This window comes from Trachypithecus francoisi, unplaced genomic scaffold, assembly GCF_009764315.1.
Source record: "Trachypithecus francoisi isolate TF-2019V2 unplaced genomic scaffold, Tfra_2.0 Lachesis_group15, whole genome shotgun sequence".
Classification (NCBI taxonomy): domain Eukaryota; kingdom Metazoa; phylum Chordata; class Mammalia; order Primates; family Cercopithecidae; genus Trachypithecus; species Trachypithecus francoisi.
In genome coordinates, this window is record NW_022681460.1 from 65,188,853 (window position 1) to 65,200,642 (window position 11,790).

The window sequence follows — 11,790 nt, forward strand, 5'->3', positions numbered from 1 at the left end:
CCTCCCGAGTAGCTTAGACTACAGGTGCCCGCCACCACGCCCGGCTAATTTTTAGTATTTTTAGTAAAGACGGGGTTTCACCATGTTAGCCAGGATGGTCTCGATCTCCTAACCTCATGATCCGCCCGCCTCGGCCTCCCAAAGTGCTGGGATTACAGGCGTGAGTCACCATGCCCAGCTTGGATTGGACATCTCTTATCTGCCACTTTGGGTTTTTTGTTTGTTTGTTTTTGTCCGTTTTTTGAGACAGAGTCTCATTCTGTCGCCCAAGTTGGAGTGCAGTGGCATGATCTTGGCTCACTGCAAACCTCTGCTTCCCAGGTTCAGGCAAGTCTCAGCCTCCTGAGTAGCTGGGATAACAGGCATGCACCACCACACCTGGCTAATTTTTGTATTTTTAGTAAAGACAGAGTTTTGTCATGTTGGCCAGGCTAATCTCGAATTCCTGGCCTCAGGTGATTTGCCCTTCTTGGCCTCCCAAAGGGCTGGGATTACAGGCGTGAGCCACAGCGCCCGGCCTTGTTCACGACTTTGGATCCTCTCAGCTTCCTCTATCTGTTATTTCAGCCTCCATGGGGAGGCTACAAAGGAAAAGTCTCTAGTAGGCCAATTCAAAGATTTACCTGTATTGGGGACATTTTATAGAAAAAGAAGACATCTATTGTTAGACTACTAAAAAAAAAATAAATGTTTGGTTAAACAAAGGTCACTAAATTTCTTCACTGATACTCAACTGAGTCAGCTAGTTGCAGAGACAATAACAGGTTTTTTTGAGTAAGTCTTAATCCCATTAAAGTGTATCAGAAAACTGCTTAAGTGTTTTCTCAGGAATGATCATTTCTTTCCAGAAAGTGATTATACATTTACATCACACTACAGATTTGGGGCAATCTTCCCTTTATAGTTGCAACTGAAAAACATATGCTTGCATCAGTGAAACAGAAGTCATAAGAAATAATACCTACCTTGGCGGGGCGTGGTGGCTCACGCCTGTAATCCCAGCATTTTGGGAGGCCGAGGCGGGCAGATCATGAGGTCAGGAGGTCGAGACCATCCCGGTTAACACGGTGAAACCCCGTCTCTACTAAAAAAATACAATAGAAAAATTAGCCAGGTGTGGTAGTGGGCGCCTGGGCACCTGTAGTCCCAGCTACTTGGGAAGCTGAGGCAGGAGAATGGCGTGAACCCAGGAGGCGGAGCTTGCGGTGAGCCGAGATCGCGCCACTGCACTCCAGCCTGGGTGACAGAGCGAGACTCTGTCTCAAAATAAAATAAAATAAAATAATGTCTACCTTTACTAAGTCCAAGGAGTTTGAATTTTTCTCTGATTTTCTATTTCCTAATTATTATTATTTTACTTAGAATACACTAATGATCCCCAAACTGCAGTATGAAAAAAAGTCCTGCTGTGGACTATTGTGTTTGTGTCCCATAGGTAAAAATAATGCCTGAGACTGCACTTTATAATATCATTTACTTTTAAGAATAATGTCATTTGAAATTAACATTATCCCTTAAGTTTGGAGGCTTTAATGTAAATGTTTGATGTTTCTTTTATGTGTCAAAGTCATGTTTTCTACGAAACACATCTGAAGTTTTATAAAGATAAATGTTTAAAGAAAGGAAAGTTCATAGCCATTTTATTTTTAGCAGCTGAAAAACAGAAATAGCCCAAATGTCCATCTACAGTGGAATGGCTAGGACAGGTAGTAGAACTGCGATATAGTCACACAAAGGAATACCCCTTGCCATTTTACAAAAGAACAAACCACTGATACACACAACCAGATGACTCTCATGGTTATTATGAGAACAAAAGAAGCTGGACACGAATGAGAACACCCTGCATGATGCTATTTTTATGGAGTTAAAGAACAGGCAGGCCAGGCACAGTGGCTCCCGCCTGTAATCCCAGTACTTTGGGAGGCCGAAGCGGGCAGATCACCTGAGGTCGGGAGTTCAAGACCAGCCTGACTAACATGGAGAAACACCGTCTCTACTAAAAATAAAAAATTAGCCAGGCATGGTGGCACATGCCTGTAATTCCAGCTACTCGGGAGGCTAAGGCAGGAGAATCCCTTGAACCCGGGAGGCAGAGGTTGTAGTAAACTGAGATTACACCATTGCACTCCAGCCTGGGCAACGAGGGCGAAACTCCACCTCAAAAAACAAAACAAAAACAAAAAGAACAGGCAAAAACAAATCAACGGTGGGAGAAGGCAGAGTAGTGGTTACCTCTGAAGGGGAAGGCTGTTAGCTATGATGGGTCAGGAAGGAGCCTTCTGGGTGCTGGAAACATTGATTTTTATTTTTTCAGCTTTATTAAGGTTTACTGAACAAATAAAAATTATATATATTCTGGTGAACAACATGATGCTTTGCAACATGTATATGCAATAAAGTAATTAAATCGAGCTGATTGACATAACCATAACCTCACTGACATCTTTTTTTTTAAGAAGAGAACATTTAACATCTACTTTTAGCAATTTTCTGGAATATAATACACTATTTTTAACTACAGTCACCATGCTATACAGTAGATCTCCAGAAGTTATTCCTCCTGTCTGACTGAAACTTTGACCAATATCTCCCCATATCCTCTTTCTACAGACCCTGATAACCAACATTCTCCTCTCTGTTTTCATGAGTTCAACTATTTTAGATTCTACATATAAGTGAGATTATGCAGTATTTGTCCTTCGGTGCCAGGCTTATTTCACTTAGCATAATGTTCTCCTGGCTCATGCATGTCACCGCAAATGACAGGATTACTTTCTTTTTTTAAGGGTGAATAATATTCATTAGATATATGCAACTATATATATGTATGACATTTTCTTTACCCATTTGGCTGCTGATTGCATACATGGGCTATTGCAAATAATGCTGCAATGAACATGAGAGAGCAAATATCTCTTCCACGTACTGATTTCATTTCCTTTGTATCTATATGTAGACGAGAAATTACTGAATCATATACCTGTTCTATTTTTAATTTTTTGAGGAACCTCCATACTGTTTTCCATAATGACCGCACTAATTTACCAACAGTGCACAAGTGTTTTCTGTTCTCCACATCTTTGCTGACACTTGTTATTAAAAGAGTCTTTTTGATTATAGCCATTCTGGGAAGTGTAAAGCGATATCTCACTATGGTTTTGATATGCATTTCCCTGATAGCTAGTGATGCTGAACATTTTTCCTTAAAATTATTGCCTCTGGCCGGGCGCGGTGGCTCACACCTGTATTCCCAGCACTTTGGGAGGCCAAGGCAGGTGGATCACGAGGTCAGGAGATCGAGACCATCCTGGCTAACACGGTGAAACCCCGTCTCCACTAAAAATACAAAAAATTAGCTGGGCGTGGTGGTGGATACCTGTAGTTCCAGCTACTTGGGAGGCTGAGGCAGGAGAATGGCGTGAACCTGGGAGGCAGAGTTTGCAGTGAGCCAAGATCATACCCTTGTGCTCCAGCCTGGGCGACACAGCGAGACTCCATCTCAAAACAAAACAAAACAAAACAAAAAACAACTATTGCCTCTATATGTTTTCTTTGGAGAAATGTCTGTTCGGGTCCTTTGCCCGTTTTTAAATTGAGTTGTTTTCTTACTATTGAGTTGTTTGAGTTTCTCATATATTTTCTATATTAACTCTTTATCAAATGTATGGTTTGCAGGTTCCACAGGTTGTCTTTTCACTGTATTAAATTGTTTCTTTTGTTGTGCAGAAGCTTTCTAGTTTCATACAATCCCATTTTTTGCTTTTGTTGCCTGTGTTTTTGATTCATAATGCAAAAATTCTTTGCAAAGACCAATGTTGGGAAGACTTCCCCCTATGTTTTCTTCTAGTAGTTTTACAGTTTCAGATCTTTTGTGGTTCCATGTGAGTTTTAGAATCATTTTTTCTATTTCTGTGAAAAAAATGTCATTGGAATTTGGATAGGAATTGCATTGACTCTGTAGATGATTTTGGGTAGTATGAGCATTTCAACAGTATTGATTTTTCCAGTTCATGAACACAGCGTAGCTTTTCATTTATTTCCATTTTCTTCAATTTATTTTATCAATGTAAAACATGATATAGTTTTCAATGAACAGATTTTTTCTCTTTGGTTAAATTGATTTCTAAGTATTTTTATGCCATTGTAAATGAGATTGTTTCCTAATTTCTTTTCCAGATAGCTTGTTGTTAACATATAGAAATGCTACTGATTTTCACAGATTGATTTTGTATTCTGCAACTTTTCGAAATTTATCATTTCTAACAGTTGTTTTTTTTTTTTTTTTTGCTGAAATCATTAGGGTTTTCTATGTATAAAATCATGTCATCTGCAAAGACAATTTAATGTCTCCCATGGAAATATTTACTGTAAATCTTGGTGACGGTTACATGTAGATAAAAATGTGTAAAAATGTGTACTTTCGTATGTCATATTGCCCAAAAAAAGGAAACAAAAAGAATGTTCCATATAGATACCCATTTTAAAGGCCACTTTTGAGGATTGAATTTATGATAAACTCAAGTTTCTTTGATAGCATCTTACATTTTCTAATGCTGTGTACCTTTGCAACATGGCTTTGCACATGGTACAGCCGTAAAACCTTGATCATTGTTGCTTGCTCTCATTTCAGTGTCATGATAACTCTGGTGGTGCAAAGGGGCTGCCATCATTATTTTCATTTTATAAATAAGCAAATTGCAGCTCAAAAAGATGAAGAGACTTATTCAAAGTTATACAGCTGATTCATTACCAAGTCAGAGCTATAACTCAGATTTCCTGAATCCAGTGAAATAATCATTTCATAACAATCAGCACCACCCCTTTACCTAAGAATGACTCCCAGGAAGAAGCTCATTATGATCTCCCTTTGATTGCTCCTGGACTTTAGGTGATGGCTGATGATTACCCGGTAACAATCAATAAGTATGCCACATATCATGCACATACGACATGCAGTGCTTCCCATTGTCACAGTGGGTTTATTTCTCTCAACAAAATACAAAATTATGAATAGAAATGTCTATCCCCATCTTATATTTGTAACAGCTAAGACTTAGAGTGATGGGATAACTTGCCCAAGGTCACACAACAAGGAAATGGGAGGCCTGGGATGATTCAAACCCAGATTGGCCTGACTTCAAAGTCTGTGTGTTTAAACAGTAATGGTCTCGCTTCTCTAGCAAGTTTTAACAGAAAGCAATTTTCCTTAAGTGCATGCAACTATGTCCCATCTCCAACATGTTTGTGGAGCCCAGTGCTTCAGCCTGAGGACTTGCTGCAACATAGTAGCATCTGCGATATTTAGATCCCAGAAGAGAAAATTCCTCACTTGCACCACAAAGATGTTAACGGGGTTGGGAGGAACACAGAACTTGAGGTGAGACTCTTGTCAACATTTAAGTAACCTTAAACCTGTTTATTTATGCAAAATTAGAGAAAACTTATGCTGCTGTATTAGTAGTACCAGTTAGAGTGTTAAATCTAAATGTTACCTCCATAAAAAAAATGTTATGTGTTAGAAACCAAATCTACACCTTAGGACCAAGGTTTTCAAAACTGGTCTCTTAACTTTGCGATTCATATATCATCTCCCTGCCTTCTATGGTACACCAGGCTGAGGTCTCCCTACAGCTCTCTGTGATATGTTGCTGAGACGGAGAAAAGCTCTTGGCAGCAGGAGCTGGCCTGGCACTCACAGCTAAGCCCTGATGTTCTGTGGGACATAATCTCACATAACATCCACACCAGACAACAAGCACCAACCCCACTCAGGATGGAGGAAGACGAAGACAAGACCACCCATAATCACTGCAAGGCTCTTGTATCAGTTCGAACCCCAAGAGCGCGCCAACAAACACCACAAGGCAGTGTGGAGCAACACGCTGTTTTAATGAGCGCCTGGGTGCAGATGGGCTGAGGCCTAAAATGGCATCAGCACCAAATGAGGACAAGGCAGGGGCTTTATAGTCTCCTGTAAACAGGACGTGTCTCAGTCTGATGTAACTGCTACAAGGTACCCAGATGGCCTCTCTCTTGGTCTTCAGGGTGTACGTGTCTTCCGGCCAGTTCTCTTCCTGCTTCTGCTATCTTGCTGACACACGCTGCTGGCGCAAGTGGTCTTGCACCTTGGGACTGGCCCTGAGAATGGAGGAGTTATTCACCCACAACCCCCAGCTTTCAGGCCTCGGGGAAAGTCTTTCATTCATGTCTGAACATGGCCAAAAATAAGAGCATTCCTGAAATCAAAATGACCAGCGTCTCTCTGTCCTGGCCAATATGAGTGGCTGCTGCTTCTTTATCCAGCAGGGCTCTAACCGCTTCCCTTTTTTTTTTTTCTTTCTGGATAAGAATGACCAAGATACTCAATCACAGAATTCGCCACTTCCTGACAGCATCCACGGCAGAGCAAAGCTAGCCTTCCTCAAGTCCTCCCCAAAACACAAGTGCAAATTCTCTAGGTTCTTTCCTACCCTCTTACTGAGACTCTCCAAGTTTCCCCATAGTGTGTGTCCTCCAGCACTGCACTGTGTGGTAAACCCAATATGTTCAGCTCCAGTGTGATCCTGTGGGTCTTTGGCTAAAGAGTGATGTCCTCTGCTACTTGCCTTCCAGTTCCTGTGTCACTGAGAAGTACATTACATTTAGAAAACAAGATGAAACATGCTTCAGTATAAATCAGTTAATCCTCCTTTAAAGACTGAGAATTCTTTGTAACTATAACACAAACCAGTGTCAGTGGTGGTCGGTGAAAAGGCAAGTGCTTCTGCCTAGAAATATAAATTTTAATGAGTGCCTGTTAAAACAGGCCCTCCTTCTAACTTCTACCTTACGTAATACTTAATGTAAGAGGAAGGCCAAGGGGGCTGATGAAGAGTGTTCATGTCTGCAAGGTCAGACCCCAAGGAAGAACATGCAGAGAGCCTGACCCACAAATGGAAGGAAGGAAAAGGCAGGCTCCCCACTGTTCCAGGCAAGAACATAGCCATGAACCAGGCAGACAGGGTCCCTGCTCACTGGAGGCAAGTGTTCTCATGAGAGGAGACAGCAAACAGTGAACAGGATAATTGCAGAATGTGGGGTCGGGGGGTGGGGGGGTGATATTAGAGGATAAAGAGGGGTGGACTCATAAAAGATCAGTTCTAAATATTGCCGAAGCATTAGCAGAAGAAGATGAGCTATATCTTTTCTTCTACAATGCATATATGCTGTCCAGATGCCACCAGACTTCTGGGAATTTCTATGATGAATTCTAGATAACGTAACAATACTTTGTAAAGCAGTAACTTATACATGGCTGCCGACTAGGAGCTCAGCTGGTGCCATTGACCAGGAACCCAGGCTGTGCCATATTTGGACCAAGGTTGTAAATGCAGGTGCTGCTTACCCCTCCTCAAAATGAGTATAGGATGAGGACACGCTGAACTGGCACTAAGGTATACAAATATTCAATTTCTAGGTAATTTTTTTTTTTTTTTTTGAGACAGAGGCTCACTCTGTCACCCAGGCTGGAGTGCAGTGGTGCCATCTCAGCTCACTGTAACCTCCACTTCTGGGGTTCAAGCAATTCTCCTGCTTCAGCCTCCCCAGTAGCTGGGATTACAGGTGTGTACCACAATTCCCAGCTTTTTTTTTTTTTTTTTTTTTGTATTTTTAGTGGAGACGGGGTTTCACCATGTTGACCAGGCTGGTCTCAAACTCTTGACCTCAAGTGATCCACCCGCCTCAGCCTCCCAAAGTGCTGGGATTACAGGCATAAGCCACCACGCCTGGCCAATTTCTAGGTAATTCCTTATTGTAGCTATGGAATCGTTCATCTTGGAAAAACAATACTCAGGAACACAGATAATTGGGTAATGATGGTCTGGGATTGTATTTTTCTATGTTTGCTCAAAATCGCTTCACTGAGCCACCAGAATCCCCAGCGTGGAAGGCCAACGTGGTGGAGAGGCAAAGCTGCCATTCAGAGCAGTCACTGTCTGTGCAGGTTGGAAGTTTGCCTGCGGCCAGGCAGTTCCCTCGAGCTTATGGGTGAGTGCGCCATCAAAGAGGGCTGTTCCACTTCCAGAGAGTAAAGGAGCAAAGCATGAGCTGGGGCCAGCAGCTTCAGAACAAGTCCCCACCATGAGGCTGCCCACAGGGTCAGAAGGAGCCATCGTTCATCCTTCTGCAGAGCCACCCAGCAAAGCCCTTGACTTGCATAAAGTCCCTCTCACCCATAGCCTTCTCACCAGCAGCTGCCGCTGCAGTCTGCAACAGGCTAATGGTACCTGGGCTCACCAATAATTACACAGGTGACAGTTCCTCATTTTTAATAAGCATCAGGAGAAGGGCTTTTGCTATCACCCTCACCCCAAAGCGTCACTTGCAGCCACACAGCACTCCCCGCACCCCTGCCCCAGCCATCTGCCCACAAGCCAAAGGCTTCCAATGACTTCCCAGAGACCTAAAAATGAAAGAAGTCAAGAAACTCTGCGCCTGGGCTCTGAACTGTGTTCCAACACAATTTTCTCCCATTCCATATCAGGCTTCCTTTGGTGCAAACTTTCTCCCTTCATTGAGTCTGCACTTTCTCATTCTATGTCTCTGCCCTCAATATCCTTCCCACCTAGGATACCCTCCCCTGGGTAGGCAGGACCAAATTCCACCTGCTGTTCTTCAGGTCCTGGTTCTCAGGCTTCCTCCTCTCCAACACCTGCTTGCACCATCCCAGCGGAGAGGAATCTTGCCTCCTCTGAGCCCCTTGGGACCAGTTCTGGGCTTCCAACTTTCATGTCTCACCATCCACCTGCAATACACAGTCCAGCTCCCTGAGAGACCCTGAGGCCTCCAAGTCTCACTCACACATGCTTCATCCATAGCACAGCACAGTCCCTTGGCATGATAGGGTCTTCATAAATGGCTGTGGAATGAGTGGAAGGGTGTGATGATACTGTCTATAAGACACATGAGCTTGGAATAATAATTCTGTGTTCTCCCTTTAACACTTCTTCCTTTCTTCATTTGTTTTACTTATGTATTTTTTGTCACCTGCCATTTGAATTGATCCTGCCTGTTCCCAAATTTCCACCTCTAAAGTCCTCTGCCCATTCCAAGAAATGTTTTCTGTTTTTCCTCCCTTTTATGTCTTTCCACAAAAAATAAAAGTTTTTCACTAGAACAGACAAAAATACAACAAAGAATGAAAAAACCAGAACCCAGGAGGAGATGTGATTTTACCAGGGGTATGTCAAGACCCTGTGAACTTGCATAGTTCACAAGCATGGAAGCCCGAGGTAGGACACACAGTAGTGTGCTAGGGCCTCTCTAACATCCAACACACATAGGAGTGTGCAAGGCCTCTCTAACATCTAACACACATAGGAGTATTGCTGGGGCCTAACATCTAACACACACAGGAGTGTGCTAGGGCCTCTCTAACATCTAGCACACATAGGAGCGTGCTAGGGCCTCTCTAACATCTAACACACATAGGAGTGTGCTAGGGCCTTTCTCCTGCTCAGTGTCAGGGTCCTTTCGGAGACTCCTTATGAGTCTCCAGGCTTTTATCTCTTTCCCTGTTCTGGCCACCAAAAATCAGCCTTCATCTTCTCCTAACAAAGCAGCCCCTCAGTGTCCCCTAGGGCCATTCTCTCCCCATCTCCCTAGAGCCAGTTCACCCACCACCCTACTTTCTCCTCTTTCTCTCTTTTGCTGCCCAGGAAGCAAGTGTGTGGAACCTTTTCTTTGTGTGTTTTTGACAGGAGGCAGGCACTAGTCAGCAAGCACCCATTGGCAGAAGTTCCGGAAGTTCTTATGCTCATGGTTCCTGAAGGACCCAGTAGACTTGGCCCTCCACTTACATCAAGCTAGAGGTTGGGGCTCACTTCTCCCCTCACCCACTACCCTTCCCTGAAGGCCGGGAGTCCTTTCCTTCACCATAGTTCTTCTTCCAAGACAATCTGGCAGGACAAATGTGGTCCCCTGTATCAAGCGGGGGACTCTTTGTCCATTTCTACCTAAGGAGCAAATAGTAAGAAGTAATGTCAAGATTGTCAGGTGCAGTACTTGGATTAGCTATTAAAAATAATTTCCCCATGGTTACACACTGCTTTCAGGAAACAGAGGGATCACTGTCTTTAGGAAACTTTTAAAATCTGTAGAACCTCATCTATCTAGAATAATTCAGTATCTGCCCAAAGCTAGGGAAATAAATGGACCCGCTGCTCAGAGTCCTCTGGTCTGTGGCAACCACCATTTATGTTGACAGTGTTCTTTAATTTCTTTGAATAGTCACACCTTCTAGCCCAAGACAGTGTCTTCTTCATCACTAATTTGTCATAACATGTGTCTAAGCAGTTGAGAACATCCCAAAAGAAACAACTTTAAGAATCCAAGACTCTCAAAGCAATGGATTTGCTGGCAGAGGGGCTGGCATGTGGGCTGTGCATTGCTGAGGAAAATGCTTTCTCCTGGAAGGCATCCCGAGAATGGGAGAAGCTCCCTCACCACTGAAATGTGGATTAAAGCCTAAACTTCCTGCCAGGCCAAAAGAAGAGAGGAGCCCTGTACTGAGAAAGTCAGTCTTCTCCCTTGTGAAGAAACATTTGGATGTTACTTAAAAAAAACATTTGTTGCTACTATGAATGAACAGTAAGTTGTAAAAGTAGAGAGAGCTTCTATAGTCCAGGAGTTAACAGCAAATGGTCTTTGGGCTCAGGTGGCCATGGCTTGAATTCTGGCTGTGGCACCAACTACTTTGTCCCAGTTATTTACCCTTTGTAAGTTTAACGATCCCCAATATAAATGAGAATAAACCTACAGCCATGTCACAGCACAGCTACAGGGCTCCCATGAGAGGCGTCCATGTGACATGCTTAGCACAGTTGCCTGCACACTGTCAGGGGTGGACTGAGGCTGGCTCGTGCTGCTGTTAGGATGGTTATGATGATTATTGTTTATGCATGTGATGCTCCCAGGAAGTTCCAGGTTTTTTGTTTTGTTTTGGTTCTTTATTTTTGAGACAGAGTCTTGCTCTGTCACCTAGGCTGGAGTGCAGTGGCGCGATCTCGGTTCACTGCAAGCTCCGCCTCCCAGGTTCACGCCATTCTCCTGCCTCAGCCTCCCGAGTAGCTGGGACTACAGGCACGCGCCACCACGCCCCGCTAATTTTTTGTATTTTTAGTAGAGATGGGGTTTCACTGTGTTGGCCAGGATGGTCTCGATCTCCTGACCTCGTGATTCGTCCGCCTCGGCCTCCCAAAGTGCTGGGATTACAGGCATGAGCCACCGCACTCAGCTGGAAGGTCCAGTTTTTGAGGGGAGGAGAGGAAAGGAGGATTTATCCCTGGACTAAATTGGAAAGCAGCAGTGAACTCAGAGACACAGAAAGGGTTGTGCTTCTCAGATGTAGGTCCCTCTGGTGTCTTAGTCCCAAGAAGTTCACAGCTGGACTCCTTGGGACTAACTATACTGCCTGGTGGTGAAGGGGAGGATGTGGACAGTAGCCCCAGACCTGGAAGGGTTCTCTAAGCCTTTCCTCTCAAGGCTCATTCTGGAGTTTTTGTTTTTTTGAGATGGAGTCTCTCTCTCTTGCCCAGGCTGGAGTGTAGTGGTGCTATCTCGGCTCACTGCAACCTCCGCCTCCCAGGTTCAAGCGATTCTTCTGCCTCATCCTCCTGAATAGCTGGGATTACAGGTGTGCACCACCACATCCAGCTAATTTTTATGTTTTTAGTAGAGACAGGGTTTCACCATGTTGGTCAGGCTGGTCTCAAACTCCTGACCTCATGATCTGCCTGCCTCGGCCTC